Below are 19,207 nucleotides of genomic sequence, written 5' to 3' on the forward strand. Positions count from 1 at the left end.
ACAAGCAAACTGTTCAAAAGGACCCGGAGCATGACATTCTTTCCGACAATAACATTTATTTCAATCAAGACTTATGTAATATTACCATATTGAGGATTCTAAGCCACCATTGGAAAGAATGGGAACAGGGTTAAGGGGGAGGAAAAAGATGCAGAGAAAAGGACTGAAACACATTGTCTCTAAACCTCTTTTCAGCCAGCTGATGGCAGCACGTGCCTTCATCTGCTGTGAGCAGAGAGCGAGAAGCCTGGATTTATGAGATTCTACCGCACTGAAGAGAGAGGGGTGTCCACAGGGCAGGCAGGACAGGCTGTGCTCTGGTGTATACAAGGCCGAGGCTTGGGAGATGCTCCCAGCGACAGTGTCCTGAGTGAGGAACTGTTTCAAATGGCCCGACAGAAGCTCAGGGACTTTGCTCTGGTGGACAGTTTAGGGCTGGCCCTGAGCAGTACCAGAGCTTTGTCTGTGGTATTCAAAATACGGCACTTAAATTGTTAGAGGGGCCTCCAGGACTCAGTCAGGGAGAAGATGGAATGCCAGGTTAGAATTAAAAATAACGCATCCTAATTGCTCTGGTAGACAGAGAATCACTTACTGGTTTTAGTAAGTTCTCCATTGGCGTCCTCCCACCATCTTGCCTTTCTGTAACCGCCCCCCCTCATCCCTCGCAGATCTTGACTGAAATTGTCACAAGGGAGAGGGGGAGGAGCTCGGAGCCCTGGAATACTGGTTATTTACCTGGTGCAGCAGGCATCTCGGCATGGGCGCTCAGAAGAGGGCACTGAGAAACCATCCAGTCCAGTTTCACAGGCCGTCTTCGCTACTCTCTGTGGGATCTAGGGCAAATCACCTATCTCTCTGCTCTCAGTTTCTCCGTGTAGGAAAAAAAAAATTCTTATATAATGGTCCCTCAGTATCCCTAGGAATTGATTTCAGGAACTCTCCGTTAGTGGAATCTAAGAATGGGTAACAACTCCCTTATATGAAATGACAAAGTATTTGGATACAACATATATACACCTTGACAGTACACACCCAAGACAATTTACATGCTATGTAAATAGTTGCATTATTAAAGGAATAAGGACAGGGGAAGGGGTGTGTGTGTGTGTGTGTGTGTATACATACATACATATATACATACACACATATATACACATACATACATATATGTATGTATGTTTAATATAGATACAAGACTTTTCATTGTTTTGTTTTCTGTTGTTTTTAATAAGTAGCTTTAACCTTTTTAATGCACAAACAGAATACTAGGTTTCCTTGCGACATCTCCAAACATCCTTTCTTTAGAACAATCCTCCCCCTGCCTCTTCCCCGTCTCTCCCCTGTCGCCATAGCCTTCAAACCCGCGGTATTCCCCTTTCTACTTTCAGTTGCTTCTGTTGTGTTACACTCTCTACCCACTTCCTTAAAACACTGAGTCCCCCACCCCCAGGATCCCCTTTCCTGCTTCTTGACTTCATACCCACACTCAATACCATCCAGTCACGTTTACAGAAACTAGTAACTACGATTCCCATTTGAGAGATAATACACAGAGATAATATTCTCTTGTTCTGAGTGTGGGTTATCTTACTGTAATATTTTTCCTGGTTTTGAAGCTACCTCCGTGGCTTTGACCTGCCTGGGGTGACAAAGGAAAGGGAGACACGCAGACACATGGACAGAAAAATTAGGATCAGGTGGGTGTGCACTCTGGTGGAGAAGCAATGGCAGCAGAGCAGCCTGGAAACCCAGCATCATTATCTTATATGTCTGAACTAAGGAGGTGGCTTCATTGTACACAGTTGAACGAGGAGGAGACAGGCTAGCTAATCTCGGTAGGAGGTCTCTGTAGGGGAGGTTTCAGGTCATCAGAGAGAAGGAAGCTGTGTTTGAGAGCTTCTGTACACAGTGGTTTTAATTGTTTGTAACATCCATATGTGGGCCACTGTAAGTCTGTTCCATTCCTCTGAGCCTGACCCAGGGAAAGCTTTGCAATTGCCATGGGCTGAGGCACTGGGGTCCTTGACATGGCCATGGTCATGTCAACAATACAAATTTTTATCTGCTCCCCGCGTAGTCCTATAATTTTGCAACTTTATTTTTCTTTACAGTTAAATAAAATCCCACATGTATATGGATCACAGCCGTTGATGAATACCTAGGCTGATTCAATTTCCTTGTAATTGTGAATAGAGTAGCAACAAACATCGAAATTCTTCTTTGGTAAGACAGAGTCCTTTGAGTACATGCTCAAGAGCTCATGAGGCTAGCAAGGGCTCATGTGATACTTGTATTTTTAGTTTTCTGAGAACCCTCACTGGTCCCCACAGTGACTGCTCCACTGAAAACCACTACAACAGTGAATATGGGCTCCTATTTTCCTACATTATCCCAGCATTTATGATTATTTTTTTTCTTGGTGATAGACACTTTGATAGGAGCAAGATGGAATATTAATGTACCTTTAATTGCATTTCACAGATGGCTAAAGATGTTGACCATTTTAATAAAATTTATTGTTCATTTGTGTTTCTTCTTTTGAGAACTGTCTGCTCCATTTATTTGTGGGTAGTTGTGATTTTTTTTGATGTTTAGTTTCAGCCATTATTTTTAAATAATTTTTAATTTTTTATATTAATTGTATTTGTGTGTGCTTGTTTGCGCATGTGTGCCTGCATGTGCACACAGATGCCCGTGGAGTCCAGAAGAAGGCACCACCATAGCTAGAGTTACAGGCCATTGTACAGGTGCTAGGACCTAAACTCAGGTCCTCTGCAAAAGCAGTATGGGCTCTAACTTCTGAGTCACCTCCCAGTCCCTATTTGGGCAGTTCTTTATGTATTATAGACATTAGTCCCATCTGATGTATGCATGGTTATATTTTCCACTCTTCGGGTTGTCTGTGTATTCTGCAGATGGTTTTCTTGGCGGCATAGAAGCTTTCTGATTTCATGGAATCCCATTGGCCAATTCTCAAGGTTATCCTGTGGTTCTGAGGGGTGCTGTTCAGAAATGTTTTGCCTATGTTTTGAAATGTTTGCCCTATGTTTTCCTCTAGTAGTCGTGATGTTTTGGGGATTTTAAACTAAGGTCTTTGGTCTGTTAGATTTGATTGTTGGCAGGACGAGAGACATGCATCATTAGTCTTCTGTTGTATGTCCAATTTTACCAGCACCAGTTGCTGAATAGATTTTTCCGTGAATGTGTTTTAGACACATTGGTTAAAAAAAAAATTATGGAACGTCTATTATGCTTGACTGGTTACATGTCTGTTTTTGTCCCAGTACTATGCCGTCTTTGTTACTATGGTTTGTAGGATAGTTCTGATACAACTGGCAGTGTTCTTCCTGCTTAGGATTGCATTGGGGAATCTATGTCATTTTTATTCTATGAAGAATGTTATTGAAATGTTGATGGAGACTGTATTGAATCTAGAGATTAATTTGGTAGTACAGCCACTTTCAATGCATTAATTCTGCCAATCCAGGAGTATGGAAGGTTTTCCAACACCCAGTATCTTCTGCAATATCTTTTCTCAGTGTCTAAAGAGTTCATTGTAGAGGCCTTTCACCTCCTTTATTAAATTTATTCCTGGCTATTTGATTTTTTTGAAGCTATTGTGAGTGGTCTGTTTTTCCTAATTTCTTCATCAACAAGTTCATTAATGGTATAAATGCTACTGATTTTATAAAAGGTGCTTCTTTTCTCTTGCAACATGACTGTAAGTGTTTATCAGGTCTGTAAGTTTTCTGATGGAGTCCTTAGGGTCCTATAAGTATAGAATCACGCCATCTTCAAAAGAGAGGTAGTTTGACTTCATTTCTTATTTTATCATTTTCATACATTTCTCTTGTCTAATTGTTCTAGCTAAGACTTCCAGTCCAGTATTGAGTAAGAGGGAAGAGGCCACTCTTGTTCCAGCTTTAGAGGAAATGATCACAATGTTTCTCCACTTAGTGTAATATTTGGCTATAGCTTTCTTGTATGAAGTCTTTATTAAGATAATATGCTTTTTCTAGTCCTAATTTCTTCAGAACTTTTATCACAAAGAAAGGTTGAACTTTCTCAAGTGCCTTTTCTGTTTGTATCAAAACGATCAGGTAATTTCTTTCCTTAAGTCTATTTTTTATATACTTATATAAATTTATTAATATATATACATATATATTGTATATTGTATATACACACATATATACATACATATATATTGAAACAATATATATACATATATATGTATATATACATATATATATTGAAACAATCATCCATTCTTGGGATAAAATTAACTTGGTCAGGATGTATGATTTTCTCGATGTGTTTTTAAGTTTGATTTATGTGTATTTTGTTGAGCATCTTGACTTCTCTGTTCATCAGGGACTATAATTCTCTCCTATGTTCACCACCAGCCTGTGTGTTTTTGTCTTACTTTGGTATCATGGTAATACTAGCTCCATAGAGTGACATTGGTAGTGTCACTTCCTTTCTATTTTGTTTAGACCACATACCTCACCCAACTCAGCAGTGAATCCGTCTGGCCATATGCTTTTCTCTGTGGGGAGTCTTTTAATTACTACCTCTATCTCATTGCTTACTATAATTTTATTTAAGTTGTTTATATCTGTTGGCTTTAATTAGTAGGTAAAATGTATTTAGAAATGTATCCATTTCTTTTAGGTTTTCAGGCTTTGGGGAATGGAAGTTATTTAAGTATTCCCTAGTGATTCTCTGGACGTCATTATAATCTGTTATGACAATTCCCTTTTCATTTCTAATTTTAGTAATTCCTATCTTCCATTTCTTTTGGCTAGTTTATCTATGGGTTCATCGGTTTTACTAATCTTTTGAAGTAACCAACTCTTTGAGTTATTATCTACATTGTTCTTTCAGTTTCTATCTCATTAGTTTCTGCTCTAACTCCTATCGTTTCTTTCCAACTAATGTACTTGGGGTTTATTTTCTGGTTTTTTTTGGCGGGGGGGGGGGGAGAACCCTGGAGTGCACAATTAAGTTACTTATCAAGATCTGATGTTTTAATGTAAGCACTTATAGCTTCAAACTTCCTGTTAAGACTGCCTGGGCTGCACCCTGGAGGTCTGAGAGTTTGTATTCTCCTTTCATTCAGTTCTAGGAACGCTTTATTTCTAGGAACCTGAGAAAGGTATCCTCCCTCTCTGTTGGTAGAATCTTTTAAGTCCAGTTGGTCAATGGAATCATTTTACTTTGAAGATTTTTTTTTTTTACTGATTTTTAGTGGGGAAGTCCCATGTAGATATGAGAACTGGGTATTAAAGTGTCTCACTCTTGTATCAACTTTGTAGCATCCGCTTTATGAAACTGGGAGGCCCATAACCCAGTGCATAAATATTTACAATGGTTACCTTTTCTTGATGAACTGTTGCCTTTATTAGTAGGCAGTGGCCTCTTTTGAAGTCTTCTTTATCTGATACAAAATTACTACGTTGCCATCTTCAGTTCCCATTTGCATGGTAGACTGTGATTTCCCGCCTGTGACCTCCAGTTAAGAAATGTCTTTGCATATGAGTTTCTTGGACATAACAGATAGTTAGATCTTGTTTTTATTAACCAGTTGGTTAATCTGAGCTTGTTTATGTTTTCTATTAAAACCACAGTTACAGGTCCAGAGATGGGGAAGGTTGGCTGTAATCCCACCTTTACTAGGCTGCAGTGACTAATGCGGTAACAGAGAGAGTGAGGGTGTTAGGAGGCCAAGCATCGGGAAGTTGGAGCTTTCCTTAACTTCAGTTAGAAAAGAAGGATGCAAGAGACAGACCATAAGCCCTTACCCACAACTCTGTACTCCTCCAACACACAAAGCTGCAAAGAGCTTGAAGCCACAATGTCAAGAAGTGTGCAGAACTAGCATTCCAGCCTTGTCAAATTAAGGTGTCGCTGAGTGACAGATGAAATTACTTTCTTATGTTTTACCTCCATTCTGTCTGTCAAACACTCATTGCTTGTCATCACTCCAGCCCCCATCAACAAGAAGACAAAAGACCAAAGGGGGAGAACCTGTCATGGACTGTGCTCTGCTGTCTGTGTCTTAATCCCGCCTTTGCAGACAGTGCCCTGGATACGAGGGGTTGTGTGCAGCTTTTCTGTTCCAGGACTATCTCAGCATCTCAGGACCCTTTCTTCTCAAACCCATTAGATTTTTGTCATGTGTTATAAACCACACAAATGGCTTCCCTTCTAGCATCCCTCTTCGGAATACTGTTAGTTACCCCAGTGAAATATTTACACAGTTAGGTCACAAGGATGTGCGCTCATGCTAAGAAAGAATCTTTCTTTCTTAACTCTTGAATCTGGTCCGTCCAGCTATTTGGTTTTCCATTAGGATGTCAGGGAGTCACACAGTTCAAGCCTAAGCCTCACAGAGCCCTATCTGCTCCATTTTCTCCAAGCCATGCTCCCATGTCAATGGGCTCATACTCGAGAATGGAGACAGGCAGAACCGAGGGCAGCCACCCTATTGGTGCCACCTTCCCTTAACCGACTGGCAGAGGTGATGCAAAAATGGAGCTGAGCTGGTCTAGGTACACCAGCTGGACCATGCTTAAATTATCCGCACAGAATTATAGGCTAAATCAACAGTTATTTAAGATACAAACTTACTATGAAAGTTGTAACTTTTTAGAGTGTTACAACTTTCATGTTAGGGATGCCTAAGCAGTAGAACCAATACAAATATTTGGAAAATTGGAGAAAAATACTCTAAAGTCTGGAACATTACTGATCCTAAACTATTGATCTTAAACATTTCCAGAGGGGCTATTCAACCCTTCCTAAGTTTTGCAGTAGTGATTCTTTAAATGTTATTTTTAATTTTATGTGTATTTTGCCTGCACATACCATGTACGTACAGAGTCCATGGAGGCCAGAAGGGCGCATCAGATCCCCCAGGACTAGAATTACAGATGGTTGTTAGCTGTCATGTGGGTGTTTGGAATTGAACTTGGGTCCTCTGGAAGAGCAGCCCATGCTCCCAATTTCTGAGCCATCTCTCATCTTGGGGTAGGATTTTAAGTAGCAATACTAACTAGTTAGTAGACTAGCTAATATAAAATACAATGAAGGAGTTAAAGTTACCTAACACTTTTGACAAATTTTCCCAGATTTTGTAATGAAAATAACTTCCATGTTATCTTGCTGCCACCTCCATTACTTCTGGGTTCTTACAGGGTCTAAGTATAGAGATAAGCACTGGCTATTAAATTTGTAATGTAACTTATAATGTAATAGCCAGCACTTAGTTACAATGTAACAGCCAGTACTTATTTGCTCTTAGCTCCCACATGGTTGTAGTGACAGTCACATACACACAAGGTGGAAAGCCAGCACCACAATTCCTGTGAGCAAAGCCAACTGAAACAACAAACTTACTATTTGCACTACTCCCAGCGTTCCTGATGCTACAACAGAATCCCTACAACCGAGCAGAATATTCACATTGAATATGGGTGGTGCCATAGCACGGGCTGGGGTCTTGGGTTGAAAAAATGGGGGAGCACCAGCAATCACTTCTCTTTGCTTTCTCACTCTGTACACAATGTGATAAGCTGCCTTTGCTCCCCGGTTGCCATGGTGAACTGCATCCTCGACCATGAGCCCATATAAACCCTTCCTTTCTTAAGGCACTTCATCAGGTGTTTGATCATAAAACTAGGAAACGTAGCTAATACATTAACCACAGCACATCCCAGTGTCTTTTCCAGGGGTAGACATTTGCTGTTCCCCATTAATGGCGTTTTCACTGTCTTAACAATCTAATGAATCACAGGGTGCCCTGTGGCGGTTCCTGTTATTGTTTACTTGACAGCTACATCTTATTGGCTACATTTACTTATACAAGTTCAAAACAAAGATGTTTTATCTAAGAGGATAGATCCGAGGAAGCAAGGAAAACAGTTGCAGCTCTGTTCAAGTTAACTAAAACGGATACAGGAACTGACATACCCTGAGCAGACAAAACCAGCTGGTCCTTAGAAGTGACCTCAGCTTTGTTTGATTTGCAGACTTACGTGCAATGTCAAGTTGTTTCTTGTATTTCTAGTGGGAGAAACTATATATGACCATCTTATAATCATACCCAATATTTTCTTTGCTTTACGTCTGTGACGATAAAAACATGCCCTACTCTGGGGATTCTTCCTTGCCTCCGTCAGTGGAGCCCCCACACCACTTCTCTGGAACTCTATGTTTTAGTTGCTTGATGTCTAAAATATCATTGTGGAGCCAGGAAAAAGCACTTGCCACCACAGTTGAGAACCTGAATTTCCAGAACTTACACGGTGGAAAAAGAGAACTGACTCCCATGTGGTATTTCTCTACCATGCGCACGCGCGTGCGCACACACACACAGAGTGTAAAATTAAAAATAATTTTTTATTGCTGCTGTTTACTTTTTTGCTTGTTTTGTTTTGGGGGAAGGGTGTTATTAGGGATCGAGCCGTGAGCTTTGTCCATTTTGTCCATGCTAGGCAAGCTTTCTACCACTGAGCTACAGCCATAGACGAGGTTAGTATTGAATTTATGCTCCATTTGCTTGGTCTTCTTAATGCTGGGGTCACAGGCATGCACTACCATGCCTGGCCTCAGTTTATATTGAACAGCCTCAAAAGACAGGTTTCCACTGCCAGGAGAAGACGAGGGTACCAGCAGATAGAACTCTTCCCCTGTTGTCGCCACCTTGACAGAAATCCACATCAATACCCTCTGCTGTGGATTTCATGCACACTCTGCCCTTCTCTGCTATGGGTCGAGAGTTCCGCTAGGAGAAAAGTGAGGAAGCATCTGTGACAAACCCACCCTTGACTTTCATGAGGTCAAACATGGGCTAAGAGCAGTTCTTCTGCAAGATAGACAACATGTTGCATATAACATGAGCAGACACCAGATCTAGCACGGATCTAGCACATGGAGGACTCTATGTTTAGACCAGGACAGGGGGCATCTAACTCGAGTCCACAGTAAGGAGTACCAAGCTGAAAATATAGAAGACCTTAGGTCAAGACAAGCAACTCACTAGCTAGCTATGTGCCCTTGGTTGCATCACTTAATTTCACGTAATCTTGGCTTTCTTCATTATAAATGAATGCTATGATAACTACCTTAAATGGTGTGGCTGTGAGCTGAACCGACGAGCCCCAAACGGCTGTATTTGCTATGCTCACGATCTGCCCCAAGGGCAGGGCTCAGCAAGGATGGTTCATCAAGAACAGCTTGTCTCCATCTTACTAGACGTCAGTGGAGGCAAACTGAAGGCTGAGCCAGACTTGTAGAGTTTCACTCATATGTCCCTGGCCTGTTAATTGGAACTGGGAACTGTTTTCCCTACAGCATGGTGGCTGCCTCTCAAGACCACAAGTCCCAAGTAAGCCAAGCAAAAATCATGTCTCTTTTGCTTTAAAAATGTCTGGTATCCCTTCTCCCCTGTGGTATGTGTCAATTCAGTCACTAAACCCTGCCCAGAAGGAAAGTAGACCTTATAATTGGAGGAGTGGCAAGGTTCTGGAAGAGTGGTAATGCCACTGTGACCATTGAGAGTGGTAATGCCATTGTGACCATTGTTGGTCTTTGTCAGAGAGACCTCAACTGCTACTATTCCATTCCTGAAAGGTAGACATGTACAGACCTATGAAAAAAGGAAGGATTGGGGCAGGGAGAGGGGAAAGTAACATAGTTTCTGTTGGTAAACACCCGGGACTTACTCTACTATCTTTATGCTCCAGATGGACCCTCAGTGCATAGAGCAACGCCTGCCTGTTCAGCTCTTGTGAAAATTAAGTCAGCTAACCTATTAAGGCTGTGCCTGGCATGTTGTCAACGCTCCCTACCATGTGTATGGTTCTTAAAATGTCCTGACTCTGGAGCGGCTCTGCTCCTGCTACCTCATGGATGGAATCCCCCTGCAAACAGTTGCCACAGCAACTTTCCAAAGCTGGCACAGACTATCTCCCCACCTCAACGACAGGACTGGAAAAAAACCAAGTGCTGAGCGCTGGGTTTCATCGTCTCATTTCTACATACCCCGTCAGACCAGCATCTCTCTCCCTTCTTACTCCAGTTCAGGCCTGGCCGACCTCAGCTCACACCTGGTAGTTGTGGAATTCTGAAGGCCCACACATTTGATCTCTCCTGGTGGAGGTTCAGAAGTCTCTATCTCGGGTCTCCATCTGCAACACACAGAAGTCTCTGGTGAGGTTTTGTATACAGTGGAAAGCACACAGGTGACTTGTTTCCTGCCAGCTCTGGAAGGACATTGATAGATGGGAGCTCAGGGGTGGTTCTTCTGCCCATGCTGACCCCAAGCCGACCTCTGGGTCAGGAAATGGGGAGGGGGCCTCCTGAATCAGAAATGCCCTCCAAATTCCCAGCTGCTGCTCAGAATCTGGAGACTCCAAATAGTCTTCCTTAAACAAAGGACGGATCAACAGCCACCCTGTTGTCACTATCAATTACGTGACATGTTTTCTTCCTTACTCTTTGCACTACATCAGCTCCTCCTAAAGATGCTTTGATCTTCCGCACCAGGATTCCGGAATGGATTCCCACCCAACCACAAACTGTCAACTGTTTCTGTCAATACCCTACCACTCTGACGTTGCCTTAGTCCACAAATACAACTGTCACATTTGTGAAGGGAAGTAAAACATAAAGATTAGATCATAGTTGAGAGTCCCTTTCACTGTTGCCACGGGTGGACAGTTTTCATTCAGATTCTTTCTCGCATGTTGTACTACAATATTAACTGATAAACACCCAAGCATTACTTTTCTAAATAAATGCTAATTATGCCCATGCCCCTTGCTCAGCATTCTTAGGATGACTTCCCACGGTTGTCTTATTCCTTTTCCTTTACGCTCTCATGCTATTCACGGTCCCCCTTCTCCAACAGGCTCCACACTGATCTCAGACTTCCTCTTTACTCCCTGCAAGTATCACGACCACCCATCCTTCACATCAGGCCTCGAGTATCCTTCATGGCCCTCTCTAGCTACTTAAGAAGATTCAACTTTTGGGCCTGGGTAGGACGTAGCTGGGCCACACCCGGAATCCATTAGGACAGCACCTACACGGGGACACTACTACCCGGCACCAGCAGCACAGTCCTGCCTTTCACACCATTCTGGCATGGAGTGGAGACTGAGAACCCATCACCAGGTGATTAATGGTCCCCACACTCACTTGGCATCTACCCACAGCAGTATCTTCCATGTATCTTCCATACGGTCTGTACCAATGCCCACATGTACAAGACAGAAACAAAGCTTTATGAAAAGCCTTCAGCCATACTCTTTCTCATACCTCCTTCACTTTCTTCACAAACTCTAAAGGGCGGCCTGTGACCCTGAAACTCATCTCTCACTGTAGCATAGCTGCCCATTTGAACATCCTTACTATACACCAAATCCTTTAGCGAAACAAGCAAGGTTGAACTCCCATGTGCTTCCCATCCTGCCTGGGCTTATGTGTTTTTCTCTAACTGTATTTCACGTCTGTATTTTCACACAGCTTCTCCATACGAGAAATCCTTAAATGGCTCTGCTGTAGATCCTCACACTAGAGCTCACATCCCTTAGTGATGCCACCTCACTGTGTGCTGTTGGGGGCCCTGGCCCCATGGTATCCATTGTCTGAGGACCACAAAAAAAGCATGAGACGGGCCTTTGCGTCAGGACTTTCTGACACAGTTTTAGGGTTCTGGCACACATTTGTCATTTGGGTTTAACAGAATGGCACTCTAGAGGAGGTGACAGAAGGGTCACATGACTCTTAGAGGAGGAGGCTGATTGTCACAGGGGGTGCCTGATAGTTCACTACGGTCTAGCATGGGGCCCTTACGACGCATGCTTTGTGGTTTTAGGCTTCCAGCATCCTTTCCACAAGGGCAAACAGAGAATGAAAGGCTGCTCAACACGACCCAATTTACATGACCACTGTAGGATCATGCAGAACTGTTTCCAACATTCTTTGGAGGACCCACGGCAGGGGTGAGGAGGATTACCCATCAGGTGAAATGTTACGAGACAGCTTCCAAAGGGACTTGACATCAAAAAACACCATAGCTTAAGTAGCCAGAATTAAAGCATTTAAAGTAGAAGCACCAGACCGAATTCACACTGAAGTGGTAGGACACGCTGCAAAATTCTCTGCAGAAACACAAAGCACCCGTCACTTAACATAGAACTTTGTAGAAGAGAAGCAGAGTCGTACACTGAAATGAGAACCAGGCTGCCTGCGGCTCTGAGAGGCAGAGGGAAGCAGCTGGAACAACTTGGGAAAGTGTCCTGGCCTTTCTGGTAATGTCCCAGCATCTTCTCAGCAAAGGGCAGCTGTTGTAATTTGTTATTGGACACAAACAAAGTTGTGTTCCCAAAAGGAACAAAACCTTCTTCCCGACTTACATGGGTTCCTCAACACACTTAAAATTGTCTAATGACTATCAATGACTTCAGGATTTTAAGCTACTTTTAACTTTTAGTTTAATTTCTGAATGTAAGAAAGCCAAATTTGTGGGCGTTAGAAAGGATTTTCCTAGTCGCAACTACTTGTTAGGCAAAGAAGTGTTGATTGTCTACCAGGTAGTGTGCACCGTGGGAAATTCTAAGCCAAGATTCTCACAGAAAAGCTCCACTTACTTCTAAAGAAATGTATAAATTAAAACTCTTATGGGAGCCAGGTCTGGTGGCACCAGGCTGATAATCCCAGCCACTTAGGATGCAGAAGCAAGAAGATCTTGAGTTCAAGACTAGCCTGGGCTATAAAACAAATGTAAAACCACCGTGGGCAACTTAGTCATACCCTGTTTCAAAATAGGAAGTAAAAGGAACAGCACTTGCCTGGCATGTGAGAGGCCTTGGGTCAATTCCCAGAAATCCAAGCAACAACTTAAAGGGAAAAGCAAGTTGAAGAGTCTGAGATTCCAACTAGGTTTTGGTTTCCAACACAGTTGGAAATTGAGGCTGTTGCCTATTTCCCCATGTATTCTGACAAAGCCACCTAAAATGTTATGTCATGTTGTTCGCTGTCACTGAGTGTAATTAAACTGGTCAAACGTTTCATGTGCAAACCACAGGACCAGTGATTTTGAAAAATCTTCTTGGGAAGGTATCTAACGATTCTTACCACATCTCATGCACCCTGTACCGCCATCAGCTGTGGTCTGGGGTGTATTACTGGTACGGTTTGAATGTGCCCCTAAAACTTCATATATTGAACATGTAGTTCAGAGGCGAGGTCTTTGGGTTGTGATTTTGTTACGAGGTGCTCCATTCATGAACTGGTGGATTATCAAGCAGACTGGCTTTGCTATAAATCAAGCTCTCTCTGCCACAATTGCTCTGACTCATCATGGATGCCCTCCATCAGGCTATAGTGAAGTGCAAATGCTCCAACTAGACACCAACCAGATGCAAGCACCAGGCTTCCGGACTTTCCAGTCCCTAGAAGCACGAGTTCGATAAACCTCCCCCTTTTTAAAAATGAATTATCCAATAGGATCCTCTGCTCTGTGAAAAGCAATAGAAAATGGATTAAGACAACTGGTTTCCCTGATATGCTCCTACAAAAAGTAAAGTTAGGTAGGTTCATATTACCTTTGTGTATCTAAGTCTCTGTTGGTACCCAACACTGCCATGACATCTTCATATGTGGACTGAATCCTTGGCACTGGCTCAGTCTAATAATCTATTCACTGAGGCGTATGCTTTTAATTCCAGCCCTTGACTTCTGAATTTGAAGCCAGCTTGGTTTACAGAGCAAGTTCCAGGACAGTCAGGGCTACACAGAGAAACCCTGTCTCAATATATGTAAATAAAATTTTAAAAACCCATTCACTCCCAATTCCCAGTATGCAGTTCCTAGAAATTCTATAGCAACTACCTTTTGGGATGCAAATCTAGCTTGTTTAGCCTGTCCCACAGCTCTTCCTAAAAACCTAAACTCCTGGATTTAAAAAGGGTTACATCACTGTTCCATACACTTAACTAAGAAGTGTGGAATTAAGCAAAGTAAAACAGGTTTTTGTTTGTCTTTTCTGCACAAGATTCTGAGCATTTGCAAGGGTTAAAGGATATTTTGTGTGCTCCCTACATCTTTGGAGCATTTTCTTCTTAGGATTAAACCAGCTGTGATTGATAGTCTCTCACACTTCCTTTTCCCCTGTGTTTTGTTTGCTTGTTTGCTCATTTAAATTAACTGTATTAGAAAAAGGTACTCCCAACTGCCTTTTCTTTATTTCATTTTTTTTTTAAAAAAATTAACCTTTATTTTTATTTTATGTAAATGGCCATTTTGCCTGCATGTATGTCTGTGCACCACACACATGTATGTAGTAACTTTGGAGGCCAAAAGAGGGTATTGGATTCCCTAGAACTTGAGTTACAAATGGTTGGAAGTCACCATGTGGGTGCTGGGAATCAAACCCAGGTCCCCTGGAAGAGCAGCAGCCCTCTTAACCACTGAGCCATATCTCCAGCCCTTTGTTTTCTGTTACTGTAATAGTGGTTCTCAACTTTCCTAATGTTGCAACCCTTTAATACAGCTCCTGATGTTGTGGTAATGACCCCCAACCATAAAATTATTTTCATTGCTACTTTATAACCAACCGTATTTCAGCTACTGTTAGGAATTGTAAAATAAATCTGTGTTTTCTGATGATCTTAGGTGACCCTGGGAAAGGGTCATTTGACCCCCAGGTTGAGAACCACTGGACTATAACGAACACCCAAGATAACTCTTGGCTGAGAGTTTCGGAGCTTCAGTCATGATCAGGTGGCCCATATATCTCTCAGGACACACCCCAGTGACCTAAAGATCGCTCAGTAAACCTCACTCCAAACATGCCACCCTTAGGGGTAGGGACCTTAAGTCTGGGCTCATGGGACTTTCAAGATCCATACTACAGCGCCATTTATTCCTTGGCCACAAACTACAGGGAAAAAGTCATATTCTCTGAGAAAAATCAAGTAACTGCTTCACGAGTTAAGGTCCTTTATAGCTAGACTGTACAATGTGACAGCCAGTAGCCCTGGGTGGCTTTTGGTCACTTGCACTTTTGCACATCTAAACAGAAATGTACAACGAGTAGAAAATATACATATTTTGAAGACTTAGTTAAAAATAAAACAAAACCATAAATTACCTCAACAATATGTATTCATAATGAAATTCTGCATTAAATATCTTGTCAAAATTAAGTTACTATTTAACTTTTTAACAGGCAACTACAAAAAAAGTAAATTTGTGTATGTTCTTTATTCTGTATTTCTATTGGACACTGTAACTACTGCTCTGTAACTATCCTCAAAGCTTTCTGCACCTCAGTCCCCGTTGGCTGGACCGGGACATTTGCTACATTTTTAACAAGTGTGCGCTTAACTCAAATACACTTATATACTGCTATTTCCTGACTACACACACACACACCATACCCTCCCACACACAATGGTGCATTCTAAACACATACTTTCTGTAAGTATGGCACACATACAGAGCGAGTGCTATTTGGCTGTGACACCATGCCCTTTGCTGCCACCTCCTGCTGCCATCCTATGTATCTTTTATTAAGAGATGAACCCTTTTCTCTCACACCAACCCTATAGCGGAGAAACTCATAGCCTTCTGCCATTGGCTCGTAGCTGGAGGATGTGAGACCTGAAGAAGCCCAGCGGCTGGTTGGCAGCAAAGTCCAGATGTTCTTGGTTAAATCAGCCACCTTGGTCCCCACCTTGGTCTCCTATAGGGGCCCTTGCCACTGTTCCCATGTCTGCTGCCCTTCCTTAACCACATCCACCTCTACTATGAAGCTTCGTTGCCCTGTGTTCTCAGATCTCAGTTTACGTATTTTCCTGAGCGTGTATTTCCACAGGATGCATTATTGCTACTGAAAAATTGGCCTTACTCACTTATTTCTCTGACATCCATGATGGAGTCTACTCTTGTTTAGATCTCAGGGAGTCACACTCTAAGGCTTCAGCCAATATCTGATCAATGTAAAATATGATAAAGCTTCATTATTGAACGCTGTCCTGTCTTTTCTTTATTTGGGTGGGGTTTTTTTTTGGTTTTTTTTTTTTTGTTGTTGTTGTTTGTTTTTGTTTTTGTTTTTTTTTTTTTTTTTGAGACAGGTTCTCACAATAATGCCCTGATCAGCCTGGTTCTCATGTAGCTCAAAATAACATCAGACTTGTGATAGATGGGAACCACCATGGTTGGATTGCTCCGTACTCTTAAATTTTTATTTTATTTTTTTAATGTTTGTTGTTTGTGCGTCAAGCAGAGGCAAGCATGTGGAGGTCTGAGGAACTCTCCTGCCAAGTGGGTCCCTGGGACCAGTCTTAGGCACCCAAGCTTTGTAGTAAGTGACTTTACCCATTGGGCCATTTTGCTGGCTCTTTCCACACCTTTTTAAAAAAATATTTATTTATTATGTATACAATATTCTGTCTGCGTGTATGCCTGCAGGTCAGAAGAGGGCACCAGATCTCATTACAGATGGTTGTGAGCCACTACATGGTTATCGGGAATTGAACTCAGGACCTTTGGAAGAGCAGGCTGAGCCATCTCTCCATCCCTCTCTCCACACCTTTTAAAACTTGGATTGGGTTAGCTGTCCACAGATGGACATAAAAAGCAAGTCACACCGTGTGTGCATGCTACAAAGAACATTCTTGTATGCTTCTCCTCCAAAGGCCTTTCCTGGGTGCTTCCTCTCTAGCTCCAACTTGACCTTGTCAGCATCCCTGGCCATATCTCCAGACGAAAGCAGACAAGAAAGAATGGAAGGAAATGCATATTTCCTTTTCAACGTTACAGGAGGAACAAAGAGAAGAGTACAGGATAATTCTGAAAATGAACATTTCTGCCAACTTCAGAAGACTCTTTATCCCTTAGCTATTGTCCGAAATGGATACAATGTAACAGAATAAAGAAACCTAGCTGCACTGGTGGCCCAAAGAGTCATTTACTGTTTCTTTTCTGCGTTTGACCTAACATTCTTGTGACTATCAGGTAAAATCTTTTTGAAATGTACAAGCAGATCCCTAGGATCTACAAACCTAAAGGCTACAAATATCACCAGGTAACATCTGAGGCCTATAAAGCGAGGTTTTCCCTCTTTTCTGTTGTTATAACCCATCAGTTCACACCAGTTTCTAAAGAACGGTCTCACTGCGTATCTCTGACTGTCCTGGAGCTCACGATCTAGAGCAGGTTGGCCTAGAACTCACAGAGAGCCGCCTGCCTCTGTCCCGAGTGGTAGGATAAAGATGTCCAGCATCACATCTAGTTCCGTCAACTTTTTTTTTCCATTTATATATTTTCATTTTTTTTTATTTTATATGGTGGGGTTTTTGCCTGCATGTATGTCTGTGTACCATGAGTAGGCAGTGTGTAAATGGGCCAGAAGAAGGTGTCAGATCCTCTAGAATTGGGCTCACAGATGGTTGTAAGCTGCCATGTGGGTGCTGGGAATCAAACCCAAATTCTCTGCAAGAGCAGTACGTACTCTTAACCTCTTAGCCATCTCTCCAGCACCTCTACCCATAGATTTTTAATGTATCTTGATTTATGATTTTTTTTGTTCTGTTACTATAAAAAACTTCATGAAACTCTTCCCATGCTGGAAGTTGACATTTGAGCTAACTTAAATCTGTGTTCCTGGGACATGGTCATTCATATTGGCTCCTGAAAAAGCTATCTGTTTTCTTTGTTGTGAGAACTGTGTTTCTGTGTCAACGTATTCAAGAATAATCAATACTTTTACAAATGCTTATATATCATTGGTATTTTTCTTCTTTTTTTCTATTAATTAATTTATTTTTGAAGCAGGGTTTCACTCTTCTGTTCTGGAACTGCTCTGACTGTTCTGGAACTTGCTATGTAGACAAGGCTGGCCTCAAACTCACAGAGATTGGTCGACCTCTGCCTCCCAAGTGCTGGCATTCAAGGCACGTGTGGCTACACCTGGCTCTTAGGGATTTTTTCAATCATTCCTAATTCCATCTTTACAAGTAAAGAAATGGGACAAGAAATTCATTTCTTTACTCAGTTTAACCCTCACACGTTGAGCCTCTTCAGAGTCTAAGTCAGACAGTACGAGAACACAAATGGAGTCCTGTTTTAGCCATGAACCATCTTCCGGGGCTGCAATGCTTTGGCTGGGGTGTGGTGGGGAAAGGCACGGTCGTGTAGACAGAACAGGCTGGCTAAGAGAGGGTGCGATAAAACACAAGTACTGTGGAATTCTAGTCAGCCCCAGAAATCAGGATTGTCATGGAAAGGCAAGCCAGACAGGGACTAGGCAAATGATTACTGTTTACCAGGCCAACCTAGAGAAGGCACTGACAGTCTGAATAAGGGGAGGGGGCAGAGGAAGGCGAAACACTTAGATCAGACAATAGGGCCCTAAACTAGGGAACTATGGACTCACACTGGAGGAAGGAATCTGTACCCACCTATGTGAGACACAAGGAAGGCAGTCAGATATGGTTATCAGGTGGAGCATAAAAAAGTCAGGAGGGGCTGGGAGCAGGGGGATGATTATTACATTAGGGGGACGTTGAGTCTGACTTGGACAGTCCAACATTGGTTGAAAAATTAATAGAAATAAATGGGTAATGTTGTATCAGAATAAAAATCTACTCTACCCTAAAACTCACATCCTCAAAAAGATAATGAAGGGAGAAAAGGGAAACATCCAACCCTTCCTCGTTCAGAAGGCCTGGGATCTAGATGCCTGCATAGGATACAGGCAGTCTGACGTATTGGCTCATTAAGGCCAAGGGCACTGATGTCAGTGTGTAAAATCATCTCATTCATGAATGAGCTGATCGTGAGATTCCATTGTAGATCTAGATTGAGGAATCCAATAGATGGCTGGGGAAATACCAGAGACAAATAGATAACACCGTATCTGGCAAACAGAACATGAACAACGAGGAAGCTAGAGGTCTAGAGAAGCCAGGCCACTCATGGGCCTTCTGCTCAGAAATTCAGGGTACCGTGTTTAATATGAGCATGATAAAATTGGCACCTATCCAGAAGTGTGCAGAAACAAAAAATGTGGCCATATTTAGAGAAACAGGTTCAATGACTACTGAAATGGTTAATTCAAAAATCAAGATAAATGAAACACTTCCTTAGCCATTGAAATGGAATTATGCCTGGGCTGTAACGCGGAGAG

At 42.2% G+C, this 19,207-nt stretch overlaps 1 protein-coding gene across 1 annotated transcript in view; it reads right to left on the reverse strand.

The window, feature by feature from the left end:
- Rin2 (Ras and Rab interactor 2) overlaps positions 1 to 19,207 on the reverse strand; it is a 207,530-nt gene that overhangs the window by 155,125 nt on the left and 33,198 nt on the right. The window contains exon 2 of the mRNA XM_087911146.1: positions 10,051 to 10,196. The gene's annotated coding sequence lies outside the window, so the exon portion shown is untranslated. The remainder of the gene's footprint in view (positions 1 to 10,050; positions 10,197 to 19,207) is intronic.

Source organism: Myodes glareolus, chromosome 10, assembly GCF_982192425.1.
Source record: "Myodes glareolus chromosome 10, mMyoGla1.1, whole genome shotgun sequence".
In the NCBI taxonomy this organism is placed as follows: domain Eukaryota; kingdom Metazoa; phylum Chordata; class Mammalia; order Rodentia; family Cricetidae; genus Myodes; species Myodes glareolus.